The 18,477-nt window shown below is 38.9% G+C and overlaps 1 long non-coding RNA gene across 1 annotated transcript in view; it reads left to right on the forward strand.

Annotated features, from left to right (window-relative positions):
- The window catches only part of LOC110346439 (uncharacterized), a 123,767-nt gene that overhangs the window by 34,307 nt on the left and 70,983 nt on the right, over nucleotides 1-18,477 (forward strand). The window contains exon 2 of the long non-coding RNA XR_015447010.1: nucleotides 1-18,477. This exon is cut by the window's left edge and continues 25,426 nt beyond it; it is cut by the window's right edge and continues 18,200 nt beyond it. This is a non-coding gene — a long non-coding RNA (uncharacterized LOC110346439).

Consider the following 18,477-nt stretch of genomic DNA (forward strand, 5'->3'; position numbering starts at 1 on the left):
AGGAAGATTTTAGAGAGATCGTAGTGATGTAGATTTTATTTATTCAGTCTTATTGTTGGCAACTGAGGAGAGTACTGTTGTAGACCCATAGTTTTGTAAAATGATTTACCTATTATTTTATTATTTATTTATACTTATATAATACATCTACATATATTTATTATATTTATATGTATTTTATATAAATATATTTGCATATTATTATCTATTTAGATGTATTGTGTATTTATATATTTTGTTGTATATTTATATTTGTTTATTCATTTTAAATTATTTATTTATTTATCATTTTTGATACTTGAAGTATAAGAGATTCTTCGAGAAGAATAGTTAAACCTGGATAAAATCATAAATAAGCTAGGCAATATTTTCAAAATAAACCTAAATTCTAAAAAGGAAGCTCTGTTTTTACTATTTCTTCATAATTTTGCAGGACTTTAACATTTTTTAGGAAGCTGCCTTGAAGATGTTGACTATAGTACTTTAGAAGTTTAAAGGAGAAATCCTTCTGAATCAGCTGTCAGTACAGATAATAATCTTACTTTCTTTGTAGACAGACCATTAATCATCCATTTCTTTCCTTGGATTTCATCTTGGTTTTTGTACGTTTGCTTTAACCTAACCAAAATACGATGGGGGTTTTACTGGCAGATAAGTGGTCACAGACTTTTCTTCCCTTCCCTATGGTCCCTGGTCCAGCTTTGCTATTGTCAGTGCCGGCTGCCTTTTGCTGTGATAGTGCTGTGTGACCCATGCCTCAGATTTAGGAACGTCACATAGCAGCAGTTTATTTATCTTCCCAATTTACGGTCTGATACTTGGGCTTGGCTCAGGTGGATAGTCTTCTGATATCCAGAGTGGGCATTTGCACAGATCTGCTAGATCGGCTGCCAGTCAGGACACAGCGGTGCCCAGCATCCCCCTGGCTAGCAGCTGCGCTGGGAGAGCTCTCAGCGTGCTGGCAAAGAGCCAGCGGGAAGCAGGTGTTGTGGCAAAGGGTTGTAAACCCAGAACTCTGGGAAGCTGAGGCAGGATGATTGGAAGTTCTAGCCCCGCCTGGGTAACTGAGTGACTTAGCGAGACTCCGTCTCAAAATAAAAACTAAAACAAAAAACAAAAAAGCACTCAGGGTATTTAGTTCAGTGCAAAAGCCTTGGGTTCAGTCACTAGTACTGAAGAAAAATAAGAAAGAACCGGAACAAACTTAACTTGGTAAGCACAGCTGGGCTAGACTTCCTCAGGAATTCTTTTATGTCTCTTGTTTTACAAAATGTCTGTGGCTGAAGCAAATTACACAGGTGAACTCTGTGTGAAGGTAAGTAGGAGATACAAACTTTTAAGCCTAAGATCGTGGACAGAAAGGAAGAGCAGGGATTTTACAGGAGGCCAGTTGGTCACAGTGAGAAAGAGCAATGCACTGCGGGATGACTTGCTAATTAATAATTAATGATGGGCCAGGGATTTAGCTCAGTGCTTCCACCACCTGCCCTGCAAGCGGAAAGTCCCGAGTTCGATCCCCAGTACTAAAAAAAAAAAAAAAAAAAAAAAAAAAAATTAATGAGAAGTGAGGATTAATACTAAAGTGAAACCATTTAAGAATGACAAAGAAATCCTCTCAGGCTGCAAGTAGAGGATTTTTTTTTTCTTTTTGGGTATTGAGGGGGACAGATGAGAAAGAAACCTGTGCAGAAAATAGCATGGAAACAAAGGGCATTTCAATGGCTGCTTCTAAAGCCCCTTCTTTGCACTCATTTAGTGTCATCTAAGAGGTCGTGGGATGAAATTCCTCTTTAATCACTTGACTCTTCTTGGGCTGTGGTTGTTTGTGTCGCAGCTCCATGACTAAATGCACTGATTTCTATGTCCTTGTTTATTGCAGACAGTTTTGCTTGCGTGCCCCTGGTCATATTCCACTTCTACTTTCATACCACAGGTACTATTCAGGTCTTTAATTGCCAGGTTGTCCTGGAGGCTGAGTACCTGTCTGTCTGAGGGTGCTGGCTGTCCAGGTCCCAGCCAGTCCTCTCCACTCTGATGTTGGGGCTGCTCTTCTGCAAATGCAGTCTGCTTTTGCCAGTGGACTCCACAGGTTCTGCAAAAGAGGACACTGCAGGGAGCCTGGAAGGAGAAGGGACGCACTCCCCATATTGCCCCTCTATGCGGCTCTTCCCCAGCGTCTGCTTTGAGCAGCGGTACTGGTTTCGCGCTTTCTGTGCTACTCCGTGGACAAGTTGCATCATGCTGGCTGGTAGAGAGCAGCAACTGCTGGCTGGGGTCCCTCCAGAGGACCTTCTTCCTTTATGCTCTGAGGTACTGGCACCCGCAGTGAGCTTTTGTCTTAGGCTCCAACCAATATGTGGCCTAAAGCAAATTAATGAACCTCAAGGGCCCTTGGCTAAAGAGATTCCAAGGTTCCTATCATTTCTAGTATTTTCCCAATACTTCTTCTGTGCAATGCAAACCCCTACATGGAAAAAGCTTACTGAAAAGTGAAGCACCTTGAAGTGCTTAACCCCGGAGTATATATATATTATATGCAATATATAAACCCTTCTGGAAAATTGATCTGCTAGACTTATTCGACTCACTAAAATTATCAAGTTCCCAATGAGAGGAATTCTTTAATAGATGGTAAATATAAACGTAAGATGATCAATCAAAGTGGAACACAAAGAATTTATGTGGAGTGTGAGTTTGCCTACCTAAAAGTATATTGGAAAATTAAACCAAAAACTCAAAGGAGAACGCAAATTTTAATGAGCAACAAATCATCCCTTAAAGCTGTAAACAAGTCTTTTCTGTTTCTCATTCAGAAGTTTCCAAGAGCTTAACTTAAACTTTGCAACATTTTAGGTTCAGACTTCCCGAGTTCAAAGTAAAACTTTGATTATCTTTTCTAAGTATAACCCACTGAGAACAACGCACTTAACATTGTATTTATGGTAATATATCTTGGTGGAATATGAATCTGATTAAAGTGACTACTGCTAAGTTTGATATTTAAATTGAACCATTAATTGTTTTCCTAGAGCCTATAGGTTGTCCCTTTCTGTAGCAACATGAATTTCTAGCGAACAAAAGAGCTTATGGAAATGCAATAAAAATGCGTATGTGTTGGCCTTTCTCTAATGAGACAGAGATACAAAAGGAAAGGAATGTCACTCGGCCTTTCCTCTGGCTTAGTAAAGAGTCTGTGATGTTTGTGTGCCTGGAGAATTTAATAGCAGACACACTATTTTTAATCATTAATTTTATTGGTACATTTTAGGTGTACAGTACGATGACATTCATCACTGGGATCTTGTACCTTTACATGATGCATCTTGGTTCTTATTTTTTCCCCTTCCCTTGCCCTCCCTTCACTCCCCCCACCGTTCCCTATTTACAAAGACTTTGTTTCCATTCTTTTCTCGTATCTTTTTCTTTCCCTTCTTTCCTTTTCCCCTACCCCTCCCACTTCCCCTTCCCCTTTGCTCCTTTTCTTCCTATTTCACATTACCTATTACACATTTTGGTTCTCATTTACACTTTCAGTTTCTTACACCAGAGAAACTAGTTAGTATTTACACAAGCAGACACAGTTGCATAAGCAAAATAGCATCCTTTATATTGGTGATGCTGTCCTGCCTCTCCTGGGCTCTCCACTGTATTTTCATTTGAGAGTTACCATGGAGATTTCATTTTAAATTCAAGGACATATTGCCAAACAATTTTGTGAACATAAGAAAACACTTAAAAATATGATTATGACATAACAAATTTAGGAGTAGAAAAATCCTGCTTATTTGTGTCCTAGTTTTTTTCTTTGTGTTTTATAAAAGTAATATTTGAAAGAGTATATTGAATTTCAAGAAAAGATAAAACTAAGATTCTGGAATTTGCTTGTGGTTTGCTAGGTGTAATGAGGTCTATGAAATTTATTTAAAATATCCCAAATGTGAAAAAAATATTTGAATGATGAACAATCCTATATGGCTTATAACCCTTACCTTTATGAAGTATAATGACGAAGTCATTGAAGAGCTTAAATTCAGCAACTGCAAAGGACTCTTATGAAAATAATACATACATTCTTATAGTCTTGAGTTGTTTTTCCTTTCTCAGAAAATCTATTACTCATTCACTGTCTCCACACCAGTTGATGGTTCCTTGGATTGCCTGGTCTCTTTGCCTTGATCTTGGGGTTGTCTTTCTTGCCTATCCTTATCTAATTGATGTGTTTGTCTTATATATCTAGTACTGAATGTGTTAACTTTGACCATTTGATTAAAATAGCTTCCTCTCAATAAATTTATTGAGCATTGTAATTGGTACATATACTGTGGAGAGGTACATTGAGACTGGGTAAATCTTAACTTCTCTGTTAAATTTTCACTAACTGCATTTAGCATCTAGCAGTGTTTATTGGCAGAATAAACTATAACTGTGATTACTGCGAAATCATGACTATCGATAGTTTTATCATAGCTTCTATATTTGCTAGTTGCCATTCTAATCTGAGAATTCCAAGCTTTCTTGTCTCATCCACTTAAAAATTGACAGATTAATAAAGGATGAGCACATGAACCCTTATTTTATTCAGTGAGTCTTGTTCTGAAACTGTCATTTATTTTGATGCTGAGGTGGCATGAGGATGTGGTGGAAAGGATGTGACATTGTCTTTCTTCTGGTTTATCAATGAATTAAGTGGTCTCTGCTCTTAGCAAACTACACAGGAGACATTTTGTAAGCTAAAAGATGCATTCACAATGGATTAGGGGATAAAGAATCATACAAGTTGACTGGAATACATCAAGTTTTGGATAGAAATTCTGGAGGTGAAAATTATGGTAATTGTTTTTTGCTTATGTCTTCAATCTAATCAGTCATTGCTTTTAAGATTATGATGCACAGTGTATTAACTATTGTTACTCTCTGATTATTTTGTGAAATTTTATTTTATTTTTCATAAGTAAAAATACAAAAAAGATTTCAATGAATTATTTAAAAAGAAGATAAGCCTAAACATGAATGAAAAGAAGAGAACTAGTTAGAAGATAGTTCTATGGGAAATATTCAGAATGAAGAATATGATCAATAAAACAACTACAGATTTTTATGAAAAATATATACAGACCTGAAGAGTAAACTAATGACTTGGAAGAAACTTTAAAAGAGAAGTAGACTACAGACTAAAAAGGATAAAAGGCAATTGAGAGAATTGTAAGAGAGAAGATGTGTGATGTGGTGAGAAAATTATTATTATACACCTTTATATGTCGATCATTAGTCATGTTTATATCTTTATGTAACCAGAGTATGGAAAAGATACAAGGGGAAGAAGCTGCATTCAAAAAAATATTGGCCAAGAAATTTCCAACTTTGAGAAAAATGTCAAGCTGTGAATTCAAGAGACATTTCCAAACTCAAATAAGATGAGGAAGACAAGAGAATCCAGGCCAGGCCTATCCAAACTGATGAGTACCAAAACCAGATAAAACCTTTTCAAAGCACACAGATAAAAAGGCATTAGCTTCAAAGGAGCAACAACAAAACTGGCAGCTTACTTTGTAAAGTCTAGAGAAGGCTATAAAGGAAGAAAAAGCTACCTTCGAATTCTATTCTCAGCAGAAATACTTTTTTTAAAAAAAGATAAAGGTGGATTCTAAATTATATGATTAAAGAAATTAAGAAATGTGCTGGAATTTTAAATAATCCCAAGAGCACCTCCTCTGTTTTTTCCTGCCGGTGTTACTGACCCAACCCAGATATTTTATTGCTGACAGCTAGTCATTAAAAGAAATACTACAGCAACACTTCAGGCAGAAGGAAGGTAATTGCAGATGGAATCTTGAGTTAATTGCAAGAAAAAGTAAGGGTAAAAGTGAGGGAATGATGAATGATAAACATCAGTTTCAAAGGGCGGTTAGTATGCAGAGGGCGTGTGCAGCATACATTAGACGGCCACAACAGGTGGAGTGTGAGGGAATCTTCTAAGGATTCAGAGGCGCCTGGATCCTTCGTACCCATTCGTAAGCTGAAGGCTGGAGGATGATGCACCTGTCTTTGAGGTAAAGAAGTGGACTAAATGAAACCCTGCGGTGAGGCCTGCCACCCACAGGAATGGGGGTCATGAGGACAATCCAGAGCTCGCCGGCTCCTCGGGACACACACAGGAGAGGACACCTACAGCCAGCAGAAAGGGACCGGAGTGCCCTTGGCCTTGGGCAAGAGAGGAAACACACTCTTACTGTTTATGCCAGGTGGCTGTTGGTGTTTTCTGATGGCATCCTGAGCTGACTAACAGGGAGCTCTTAAGTTACACGAGAATGGCTAAAAGTACTGACAAGAACTGACACCGACAGGTTAAAAATGAGTATATATTATCCCAGATGAGGAATAAATGAACGGAGTGTAGTAATAAATTAGAGCTAGGATAAAAAATACTAAAACTTTCTTACTCTCAAAGAACTCAAGTGTGAAAATGGACCAAAGAACAGATGAAACATTTCAAAGATACTGAAATAATAATATATTTAAACTCAAACACATCCATGTTTACATTAGAAATAAGCTATCTGATCTCAACTAAAGACAAATATGCCCCTAGGTTTTTAAAGCTTGCCCGTCTGCTCTGTAAGTACGCTGAAGACTTGAAACCACTGTTGCGGGCAGGTTGTATCACGGAAGCACCACCCAACAGCAGCGGAAAACTTTGCAATGGCCCGGGTATGAATATTTCAGCTCTGCGTGTACGGAGGTCTCTGTCGCACATTCTTCTTCCGCTGTTACATCCTTTTAGAAATACAACACTGTTCTTGGCTCCCAGGCCGTGCAGAGTCAGGCTGTGAAGCGGTCAGCGTGTCGTGGATGGGACGTCCGAGGGCCCCGGAACCCACAGGTGGAAATGGCACCTGGATCTGAAGGTATTTGGAGGGGACCCTTGGGGAGCAGACTGAGTAGGGGCGGAGTCCTGAGGGCTCAGCGTTGCTACAGGAAAGAGTCCAGAGCGTTCCTCCCTGTCTTCCACCAAGTTCGGGCGCAGTGTGAGGCCCGCAGTACTGACCCAGAAAGATGTTGGTACTCTCCGTCCTCATTGTCGTCCTGCCAGGCTGGTGCTTTGACCTCAGACTTCCAGCCTGGAGGAAACACTTCTGTCCTCTTAACAAGTGCTGCAGTTTATTTCACTTTGTTAAAGCAGCCCGGCCAAGACCTCATGCCTTGCTGACCACTGACCCATATGAAAAGTAGCATAGTTATGCCGATAGAGACTTAGACAAAGTATCTCTAAATATACAGTAGGGCACTGTTTCCTAACAATAAGAGGTTAATTTAACAGAAAAGATACAGCAATTTTAAGTCTATATGTAGCTATCAACAAGGCCCCAAAATATAGAAAGCAAATATTGAGCTAAAGGGAACAAAAGCAAAGCCTACATAAATAGAAAAATCATATTAGTAACTGTTAGAACAAAACATTAATAGCAATATGAGAGTCATAATATCTAACATGCTTAATCTAAAAATCGTGGTGCTCTGGATGTAGCTCAGTGGCGCCCTTAGTCTGATTCCCAGTACCAAAAAAAAAAAACCAACTTTCAAAGGTCACTTATAAAAGAACGAACCCAACAATTGTATAATATGTATTTCTATGGAACATTCTTAAAAACTGTGAAGGATATGAGATCTTATCCTATTTTCATTTTCGCTAGTTTAAATATTTTGTCGGTATAATTGGAGATTCACATGTAATTGTAGGAAATGAGAAGTTCTTTTTAGATTTTGCTCAGTTTCTCCCAGTGGCCACATTTTACAGAATTATAGTATGATATTATAATTAGAATATTCAAATGTATACAGTTTAATCTTCTTTAGCTTTCCCTGGTTTTTTTCTAACCCAGCCGTGTGTGCATGCATGTGTGTGTGTGTGTGTGTGTGTGTGTGTGTGTTTTCTAGGCTGTCTGCTCCCAAGGGTGTTTTGTGTACTTAGCTTGGGTCACAGTACTGTTGAGTCCTGGCAGCCCAGGGGTGCTTGTGTTGTCCTTTATATCACACATACTGCTGCTTTGCTAGTTCCAGGAGGTGCACTGTTGGTGAGTGTGCAGTCTTTCTGCTTTTCTGAGCTCGCTGTTTATTGCTTTAGACCTCCCTCTTAGCCCTGCTTAAGCTGGACCCTGTAGTTTATTGCATGCTGTGTTCCCAGTTTCATTTATTTAAAGAATTTTTGTTTTCACTTAAGAGTATAGCAAAGGGGAAGCAAGCAGGAGGGGTGGGGAAAGGAAAGCAGGGAATGGAATTAATGTGAGAAAATGGAAAAATGGAAACAAAGTCTTTGTAGATGGGGGGATGGAGGGGTTGAAGGGAGGGCAGGGGAAGGGGAAAAATAAGAACCAAGAGAGATTATGTAAAGGTGCAGATTTCCAATGATGAATGTCATTGTACCGTACACCTAAAATGCACCAATAAAATAATTTTTTTTTAAAAAGAGTACGGTCTCAATGTCATTCACTTAGCTGTAACTATGTGGAGCTCCTCATTCTTCATGGCTGAGTAGTACTCCATTTTATAGAAACCCCACATTTCTTTATCCAGTCTTCAGTTGCTGGGCAGGTCATTTCAGGTGGATGTGGCGCTGGCTCTGATCCCAGGAGGACGCAGTGGCATTTCTTTGGGTGTCACCTGCGGTGGCCTTGTCTATGCTACGTTCCGAGGTGGCCCAGGCGGTGCAGCTTTTCAGGGCGAGGCCTCCGTGCGGAGGGCTTGGTGTGGGCTCCAAGGACGGAGCGCTGCTGCCCCCTGCAGGGCACTGGGGTCCCGCTGGCCCCGGCTCAGCTCCCCTCTGCTCACGTCTGCTTCCTCCCCAGGAGAGGCCAACTGAGCTTGGAAACCAGACCTGCACTTTCCCCAGGGTCCAGTCTGAGCCCCGCCCCGCAGTTCTGGTGCAGACATTGAGAGGACGAATGACGGTACCGAGCCTGGGGTTCTCTGCGGTTTGAGGCCGCCCTGGGGCCCAGGATCCGGGCGCACCTGCTCAGCTCCGGCCCAGGTAGCCTCCGGGGTGGGGCGGGCTGCCAGGTGCCAGCCCTTGCATCACGAGCCCAATCGGGAGGTAGGCAGTTCCGGAGACGCCCAGGACGCTGAGCTCTGGGGGGCGTCAGTGCTCCTCGCCCCTCGGGCGCCCTGCTCCCAGCAACCCCTCTGTGTTCCTGGAAGGCGGGCATCGCCCCAGGCCAGCCTGGTGTCAGCCTGGAAGCCACAGTTTCTTTTCAGGAGCAGGGAGGAAGGTGCGAGACTCCTAATGGGGGCTGTGGGCTATACGGACGCATCCTGAGACCGTAACCTTAAGTGAAGTAAATCCTAGGCACGAATTTAAACATTGCACGGTTTCTCTTGCATGAGAAACCTGAAGTGTAAATAAGGAGCAAAGTTCAGGACCGATACTGGGAAGGAGGAAGAACTTGCTTAAATGGGAAGGGGAACGGGAGAGGGAGAAGGAAAGAAACAGAAAAGGAACAACAAAAAAGGAGAGAATTGAAGGACATAATGGAAACAGAGCTTTTGAAAAGTGGGAGGGAAAAAAGGGTTGGATAGAGGGGAAGAGAATAGGAAAAAATAATTAAGACTATGTACGTGTGCACATATCCCATGAGGAATGTGATCATTGTGTATGGCAAACATGCACTAATGAAAAAAATCCAGCACCCCGAAAAGAAACTTGATTAAAAAAATAACTCACTCAAGCATCAGTTCCCCACCTGGCAGTTAGCAGGAGAGCTTGAGGAGCCCAGGCAATGCCAGCAAGGAAGTGGCTCTCGAGGTGGAAGAGGGCTGGCAACTTGGAAGACTACAATCTCACAGTGGACAGAAAGCACCCTGACGGATGTTTCAGAAAGAAGCAGTCTTATGCATCTGTAAGAAAAGCTGAATGTGTTCGGCTGATACTGTCTCCTTCTTCAAAAGCTCTTTGCCCTACAAGATTCTGGAAGAGAATCATGTTGAGGTCAGTGAGACGTGAACCACCATCTCTCCATTCAAAATGTGAAGGAATGGGAGAGGCCCGTGGGAAATCATCATGTGATGGCATTACCAAAGGGAACGCATGCCATTGTGCTATGAGACAAACCACAGAACAGCACAAGGGGTGGAAATAGTATGAAGATATTTTCTAGCCACAGAAGTCACTTAGAAATCTGTGACAAAGGTACAAAGAGATAATCTTCAAAACTGAAAATGACAGTACACTTTTCTAAGTTATTCATATGTGAAAGAAGAAATTACAGCTACAGTTAGACAAAATTTTCATTTTTTATTTAGTTAAAACTATCAAAATTTATGGAAGGTAACTATAAAAGTACTTAGAGGGAGATTACAGTATAAATTGCATATGTTTCTAAAGCATAAATGTGAAAAACAGCTACTTACGTTTCATTGTTCAGATCCAGCAGAAACCATGATAAGTTACAGCCAAAATCCTAGGAGAAAAGAAATGACAAAGAACATAATCCAGTAAAAAACAAAAGCAAATAAATACCCAAGCCCAACAAACCAAACTTTTGTTATTTGAAAAGATTAATGACATTGATAAATCCCCTAGTGATACAAATCATGAAAATGGGGCAGAAAACAAGTTACCAACGTAAGGAGTGCATTGAATAGCATGCATTTATGCATTTATTTATTTACTTACTTACTTATTTATTGGTACCAGGGATCAATCTCGGGTCCTTGCACTTGCGCAGCAGGTGGCAAAACCACTGAGCTAAATCCCCAGCCCTTGAATAGCATTTTAAATCACACTTTAAAAAATAGCAAGCAATCCTTTTAAGTTTAAATGAACACAACCTTGAAAAATAGATAAAAAAGAGAAAATCTCGGTATTTTGCTATCTATTTTAAAAGATAATTGAACCAAAATTATGACTACTCGTGTAATGCGACACCATACAGCAGTGAAAGAGAACTATAGTTGCATACAATAAAACGGATAAACCTCACAGACACGATGAGGGAAAAAAGCTGAATACTATCAGTACAAAATGCATATCAGTCAAATTAAATGCACACTGCATTCTAACTTAAAGAGCAGCCTGTCATGAATGACTGCGTCTCGGCCTGCCACAGTAGCTGTGCTTCAGCCAGTGGGAGGCTGCTGTGCATCAGCTCACGTCTATGAAAGGCGCGGTGGGCCTGTGACCATTCCAGCTGTTTCTGTGTCATTTTCCTTCTCCATCTCTAAGTACCACCTCCCCACATCCTGGCCAGGTCGATCTCTCAGAATCACTATTGGTTGAAGCTGCTGCCTGATTCATGAATCTTTTTTTGCTCAAACATAATAAAATTTAACTCGTACAGAGTTTTTCTTTTACTACAACAGTTCCAAAACAGGCAAGACTAAGATGTGTCTGTTACAGTAAATGCATTATTTGCTCTGTGAATGCAGCCAGGATGGGATAAGGCATGAGCAAGATCCAGGGATCTGGTGAGGTCTCTGTCTAGAGCCCTAGCCCCAGAATGTGTGTGACAATCTCATAAAAATTAGTGCAATTATACCCTTAAGTTTGCATTCTTTCTTGCATGCATGCTACATTTCTATAAACATTGCAGTCAGCAACAAGAGAAAAAAATGGTCCTGTTTCTTATCCTAAATGCCTAAGATATCCAAAGCATTGTTGTCTTTCTCTTTCTGTACTTTTTTGCAAGATTGGATTATGTCCATAAAGAATTAAAAACTAAGTTTATGTTTAATTTTTAGGCCATATAAATTCACTAACTAATTTCAAGGGCAAAAAATCGGCTTATGAAGAATCTCAGCAGCGTGTCTCTATTGGACACTTAGCTGTTTGGGACAATGGGAAGATCCATATTAGGGTTTGGACAACTTCCTGTATAAATGTGAAAACATACTCATACATTGTATCAGGTTTATTTCATGTAACTTTTTTTCTATAGACTAAAGATTTGTGATAAAAATACAGCTATGTTGGCTCCTCATTACTGAAATCCTCTAATAAAATCCTTGAGGATCACCATTTAATGGAATCCTAGCAGTTTATTCCTATCTGATGTTGAAGGGCAGCAGCAGCACATCTCCCTTTGTGGGGTTAGAGAACAACATGTTCTGTCACGACTACTATATTTCCTAGTGATTTGGATGCACACACAGTCTTCAGACTCTAAATGTGTGTCCGATTAGAGAGACTGCTGCCAAGATGCTACAAAGAAGGTGCACATGGCGGCCAGCCACCTTGGGAGGACTCTGCAGCCTCCCATGCGACTTTTCTAAACAATCCATTGCGTTTGAAAAGACCCATTCATAACAGCAGCCTATAGATTACCTCAGAAGTGGGCATTTTCAAAAGGAAAGGTAATCTACTTACAAACCTAAAAGCTACAATTTAACCGCTGTTCTCTTGAGGGAATTGTGGAATTTGGATTGGAAACCTTATTTCTAGAAAGATATTCTGATACTTCTGACTTCATTCTTTATATGGAATGTTTAGGAACAATACTTCTCACATTGGTATTTGTAGGTCTCCAGAGAGCCAGAGCAAATTCCAAAGAGATGGAGCTATGGAAAATTTAAGAACTGTATGGTGGCCCTGGGATCGATGACTAAAACCTCCTCCCATTGCAGTTGCTGTTTATTCCTTTGATTAACATGTATCCAATCACGTTCGCCAAAACACATTTTTGGGACTGAAACATAGCACTCTGGCATTTTTTGTTTTATATATCACTACTTTTCCAAAGGTTGTCAGTTAAGAAATCAAGGTAAGTAGAGGTGTAGGTGTGTGTGTGTGTGTGTGTGTGTGTGTGCGCGCGCGCGCATGTTTATATTTCTTCTACACGTTGGTTTATATATGGGTTAAGGCTAAAATGAAGCTGGATGCAGGACAAAGATTAAGGAATAACTGGAATAGCTGCTGCAGAGTGTGGTGTACAACACTGAAGAATCATTTTTCCAGACTAGTCATCCTTAGTAAATCTAACTTTAGAGAATATCCAAATGAATAAAGCCTTTAATTAGTATTTTGGTATAAAACATCACATTCAGAGGAAAGCATTTTCAATGGCAGTTTTCAGTGTGTTGAGAAAGTCACACATTTTCACTCATATAATTCTGGAGAAAATATTTATATTTAATTTGCAAATAAAAATAAAGCAAAAAATTTGGATGGGCACAACTAAAAAGTGAAATAATTGCTACAGGGTAGTTTCTCAAGTTGAATTTAAGGATCAAGTTTCTAAAACTTTTGCTTTGATGAGAAACATTAATGTTTCCAATGAGAAGTTGTTTAAATTTTACTCCTGAGAACCACAGTGCTTTTTGTAGGAGTCATAATAGAGGTGAGAGTTTAAACACAAGAAGAAAAATACAGTGGACATATGAAATTTTCCTTTGCTTCTAAAGAGGTAATTGTGTAACTTCCAGGATTTCTCTCTATTCAACTGAAACAAATAACTAGTCTCAAAATAATATCCTCTTAGAATCCTTTCTGATTTGTTTGATTTCAGAATCCAAAGGAGTAAGTTTTATTACGTAAGGAATCCTTGCCTCCTCCAAAAAAGTTATTTTAAAAACTGTTAGTCAAGTGTCTCTCAAGCTTGTTATTTAATGCAGAATAGAGCTGTGAACCAATTTAAAGTTTAAAGAGCTATCAAATTTGCAGTATCCAAAACACCTAAGACTCAACATGCAGAAAATAATTTCATAGAGGCAAAATAATTGGAAAAATATTTCATTTGCTCCGCATGATGCTCATTGGTTCAACATGTAGATTTCCACAGACTCTTTGGAAAACAGACATGTTTTTTTGACGTGAGAGCAGAAGGGCTTTGTTTGCCAGGTGAATATTTCAGAATTCTCACAGCTCTGATGGAAAGCAGGTTTCGATTTGGTTATGAGCAGTGCAGTGAAAAGTTATGGTGAAATCAAAGAGGGCCTTTCTGGGAGAACAATGATTTATACCTAATCTTAGAGGTGATTATATAATCTGTTGCCAACAATTGATTTTTCAACTGGGAGCTGCACACATTTTCAGGAGGAGGGATGATGACTGATGTTGAGCTTTCTGACTTTGAAAAATAAACCCTGCTGAATAACACTAGCAAAGGTATTTTTTATTTTTATGAATACTGTTTACAAAGGGAAAATAATGGAGTTTTAACAACACTTAAGTTCTCCAGTAGTTTCAACAAACCAAATCTAAGTTTATTGGCTCTCTGTGACAGCCCTGCTGAAAACTACAGACTCCCATCCCTCTTACTATAATTTTTCTTTTTCTTTGTGCTTTTCACCTTCTAAAACTCTCCGTCATATAATTAATTTACTGTATTCATTGTTAGCTTGAAGTCTTCACACACTGTTGGATTTCCTAATGTATTTCATGCATAGGATGTTGTTCAAACATAGGTGATTCTCAGTATTTGTTGAAATCGAAGGGACAGCTTGTGTTAGGGTAGAAAAAAAATAAGATATCATTATTCTTATGTGCCAGGTACCAAGTGTGCTTACCAGTGTGTTAATGTCCTTTCACTGTGAGCAAACACCTGAGCTAACCTGCATTAATAGGAAAGAAAGGCTTATTGTGCCTCATGGTTCTGGCAGTTTCAGTCCATGGTTGCTGAGTCCTGTTGCATTGGGTGTTTAGTCACTAGTATGTCATGGTGGGATTATGTGGTACAAGAGCTGTTCACTTCCTGATGGCCAGGAAGCAAAAAAGAGAGCAGGAGGGGCCAGCATCCCAATCTCCTCCTAAGACACAACCCAGGGACCTAAACACCTCCCGATAGGCCCCGCCTAGTAAAGGGGCCACCATATTTCAGTCACACCAAAGGCTGGGGATCAAGCCTTCAACATAGGAGACTTTGGGCGACTTCTTAGATCAAAATTATAACAACCATTTGTGAAGTCCTTTCTTCAGTTCCACTTTCTCATTTAAAATTTACAAATAATCTTGCGAATTAAAGATGAGGAGCCTGAAGCTTAGGTAGGTTAAGAGCACATAGGCAGTGGGAAGCAGAGTCAGAAACTGAATTCCAGTTTGTTCAACTCCAGAGATTTTTCATTTTACCACAAAGTTCTGATTTAGGTAATATTTTATTCTTTCCAGTGCTTGCATTTGAACAAATATGTGTCAAATCTAATTGGACCTTATGGACTTCCAAATAAAAAATGAACAATTCTTGTAGCGATTGACAAATTTGTCTACGGAAAACTGGCCTTGCCTAGTAATTGAATTGTACCATTGGTTTTTGTTTGCTAGTTTTCAGAGAATGGAATTTTGGCCATTCTGCTTGGTGATCAGACACAGCCAGAATGTTGTCACCAGCTGCTTTGGATTGGCCAGAGCTGATTCTTCCAAAAATACTGCTCTTGAGAAGGGCAGGCCTATGATGTGAGAGCCACAATACTTCCATCAGGACATAGTATTAGGTCCTGATGTTTGTGTGGATGATATGGAAACCTCTCCCCTAAAGGCTGGACTTTTAAAAGTTTAACAGAAATGTTAACTCAACAAAGAAAGCCAAAGATTAAAGAATAAGTTTTACTTGGGATCTAAGGAAAGCTCATTTATGTCACAGGAAAGATAGCTCTTAGGACAAGCAAAAAATTGGAAAAAGAGCAATAGTGTTAGTTTCAATCTTTATTTACCAATTAAATAAAGTTGGCTCTAGGTTTTATCATTCTTTGTATTAAAAATTGAGGGGCAGATTTTTAAATGACTTATTAATTTAGTCAACGTCAAGATCATAAATGAATGGAGACATAACAAATATAAAACAAATTTTAGGATTCAAAATCACTGGGTTTTAGAGCCTGATCCTAAATAAAGATGTTTACTTTCACTTCTGAGGTCCATTCAACTTTTATTTTACTATCTTGTTTAATGAACAATAATATGTCAGTTGCACTGACATGTTTTAAAAATGCCTACTGCATAATTGTAAAATAATACATCTATGCTAATAAGGCATGATTTGGGATAATAAGCTGTAGAATGATACATAGATGAGAATGAATTGATCATTGGAAAGAAAAGCTATGTTTATTATAGCAATAATAATATGATAAATTAAAAAGCAATTGACTATTAGTCGGAGGCTATCTGTATTTTGAGTTCGTATTCACAAATTTAGGAACTAGAGTACCGTAAGTGAAAAGTGCACAAAACAAACATAACAACTATTCCTCAGAAAAGTATTTTTGGATAGACCATGGAGTAATTGAGTGTGAACAGGGATTTTTTGAATCCCTTAATAGCATGACTAATAAGACAAAGCTATTCTTGGTTATGGAAAGAAGGCATAATATTTAGTTCTAAGAAAAGCAATAATTGGTAATATATATTTTAAGTATTTCAGTAGCTAACATTTTTGACTGGGGTTTAACAATGGGAGTGTATTTTTCATAGATCGTATTTTCTGTCATCTCTTCCACCAGTTGAATCATGTTTCACTTTCTCTTCTGGCTTTTTCCTTTCTATGTATGCATTTGTGTGCTTTGCAAAAAAACCCCCAGAAAAATATGATAGATTTTTAAATAATGTTTAAAGATTTTTACACATGGTTGACTTTTTCAGTGATAATTATTGGTATAAAAATACCAAATGTTTTCAATAAGAATATCAATTTCATCCTTGTTTAGATGATTTTGGGGGGAAGGGGTAGGAAAGATGACTGTTTCTTAGAAGGGCATGGGAAATAGACTAAAATCCTTAGACTAGCCAGGTAAGGTGCCATTAGTTTAGAATGTCAAATAATGATCAGAACACATGGTTTAAAATTGCAAAATTTGGTAATTGTTTTTTGTGACCTTTTCTGGAATTTCTCATAACCACATAGCCCTCAAACATACCCAAGTTTACTCAGGAAATTTTTGGATGTGTACTAAATGCAGAATAAGATGCCTATAAAGTATTATAAATGGGTTGGGGACCAGACTTTGGTTTTCATTCTGACTTAGTTGCTCACTAGCAATGTGCCTGTGCACAAATAGCCTGGGAAGAATAGAGACTTCAGTGCTTATTGTTGGGCACTGTAAAGCCGAATGAAGGGATGTCTTCATTTAACTCATTCAGTACTATTTAGTGAGGGTTTACTTGTACCTAGTGAGGTTCTAGTCCTTAGGATAGATGTAGCAGTGCATCTCTCTTACGGAGGTTCAGGTTTAGTTTACTGAAGTATCCGTTAGAGAAAATAGTATCACCTGGGGGCCTAGTAAATGTTAGGCACGCTCAATATATTAGGTTTCAGTGGGAGAACTTTTGCACACATCTTAAAGTTCGATGTTGTTAGGAGATATAACTTTCTTCCGAGTTCAACCAAACTTTGTAAAAGTTTAGGAAAAGTGGGCCTTAGCAACCACTCGTCTGTTCCCCAGGGTTAAAAAAATAACTAGGCTTCAATGTAATTTTCTGCATATGTGTATAAATTAAATTCTACAAGATGTAGTTAGTTGTTAAGAAACTGAGAAAACTAGGAGAGTGAAAACAAGTAGTTAGACGTAGGCTTTTGATACATTTAGATCCGTCCTCCTCTTCCCTGTGCAATCTCCCTGTCCCCACTGGCTTCACTGAATTCTTCTCTGTTCTGGCTCAGTTCATCAGTATTACGGTATCCTGTAGTTAGTTAAAATAATAATTTGAAATAAATATAATGACTATACCTATCAATAAGGCTTATAATAAATCATAAGCAGACGGTATTTAAAAATCTGACCAACTTGAAACATGGACCACAAGCGTAGAGGAAAATATATCTGAATCCTGGAGCCATCACAAAAGATTTGGAATGTCCTTCTCGCTAAAAAAGAGAGATACCAAGCGATATGAAACTGAAACGAGAAATTTCAGGGAAGCGTGAGACATGGAGGTTCTGAAGAACAAGAACACAGATGCCCACTTTGGAAGTTCTCCATAAAACGATATAAAAAGCAGCCACAAAACTGAAGTATGAATTTGAAGGAGACTTGGGGTTGGCCACCACCCCCAGGAACTTCATAAGAAAAGACCATGGGTGATTTCTGATTACTTGAGACAAGAAACATACTCCTAAGAAACAGGAAGGAAAGAAAATTCTGAGAGAAGTCAAGAAATTAATTAATACGGAGCTGCATCCTTTGGCTTGCATTTCTTTCTTTAGCTATGGGGCTTAAACTAATTGACAAATATTAACTTGAGGTGGATATTAACCTCAGGAGGGTAGATCTAAATATAACTATTGCTCTTTGAGGCCTTGCTTACTGTTGTTGTATAATACTATTTTTCTAGATACTGTACTGTTCCTGAATGCAAGTCATTATGTAGGAGAATCAAAGAATTTAATATTAAAAGAGACCTCAATGATGACCACACTGGAAGTTCTTGCTTTGTGGTGGAGAAGGGCTAGTCAGTGATAGGTCACTCAGCAGAAGTTGGCCAAGACAGCCTGATATGCACTCTTCGGTTCTCTTGGCAAAATTAGTTTAATTCGCATTGCTTATCTGAGGTTCAATGTC

The sequence above is a fragment of the Heterocephalus glaber genome, unplaced genomic scaffold (assembly GCF_053883595.1).
Source record: "Heterocephalus glaber isolate CG9 unplaced genomic scaffold, H.glaber_assembly_v1.0 deba00001737, whole genome shotgun sequence".
Taxonomy (NCBI): domain Eukaryota; kingdom Metazoa; phylum Chordata; class Mammalia; order Rodentia; family Bathyergidae; genus Heterocephalus; species Heterocephalus glaber.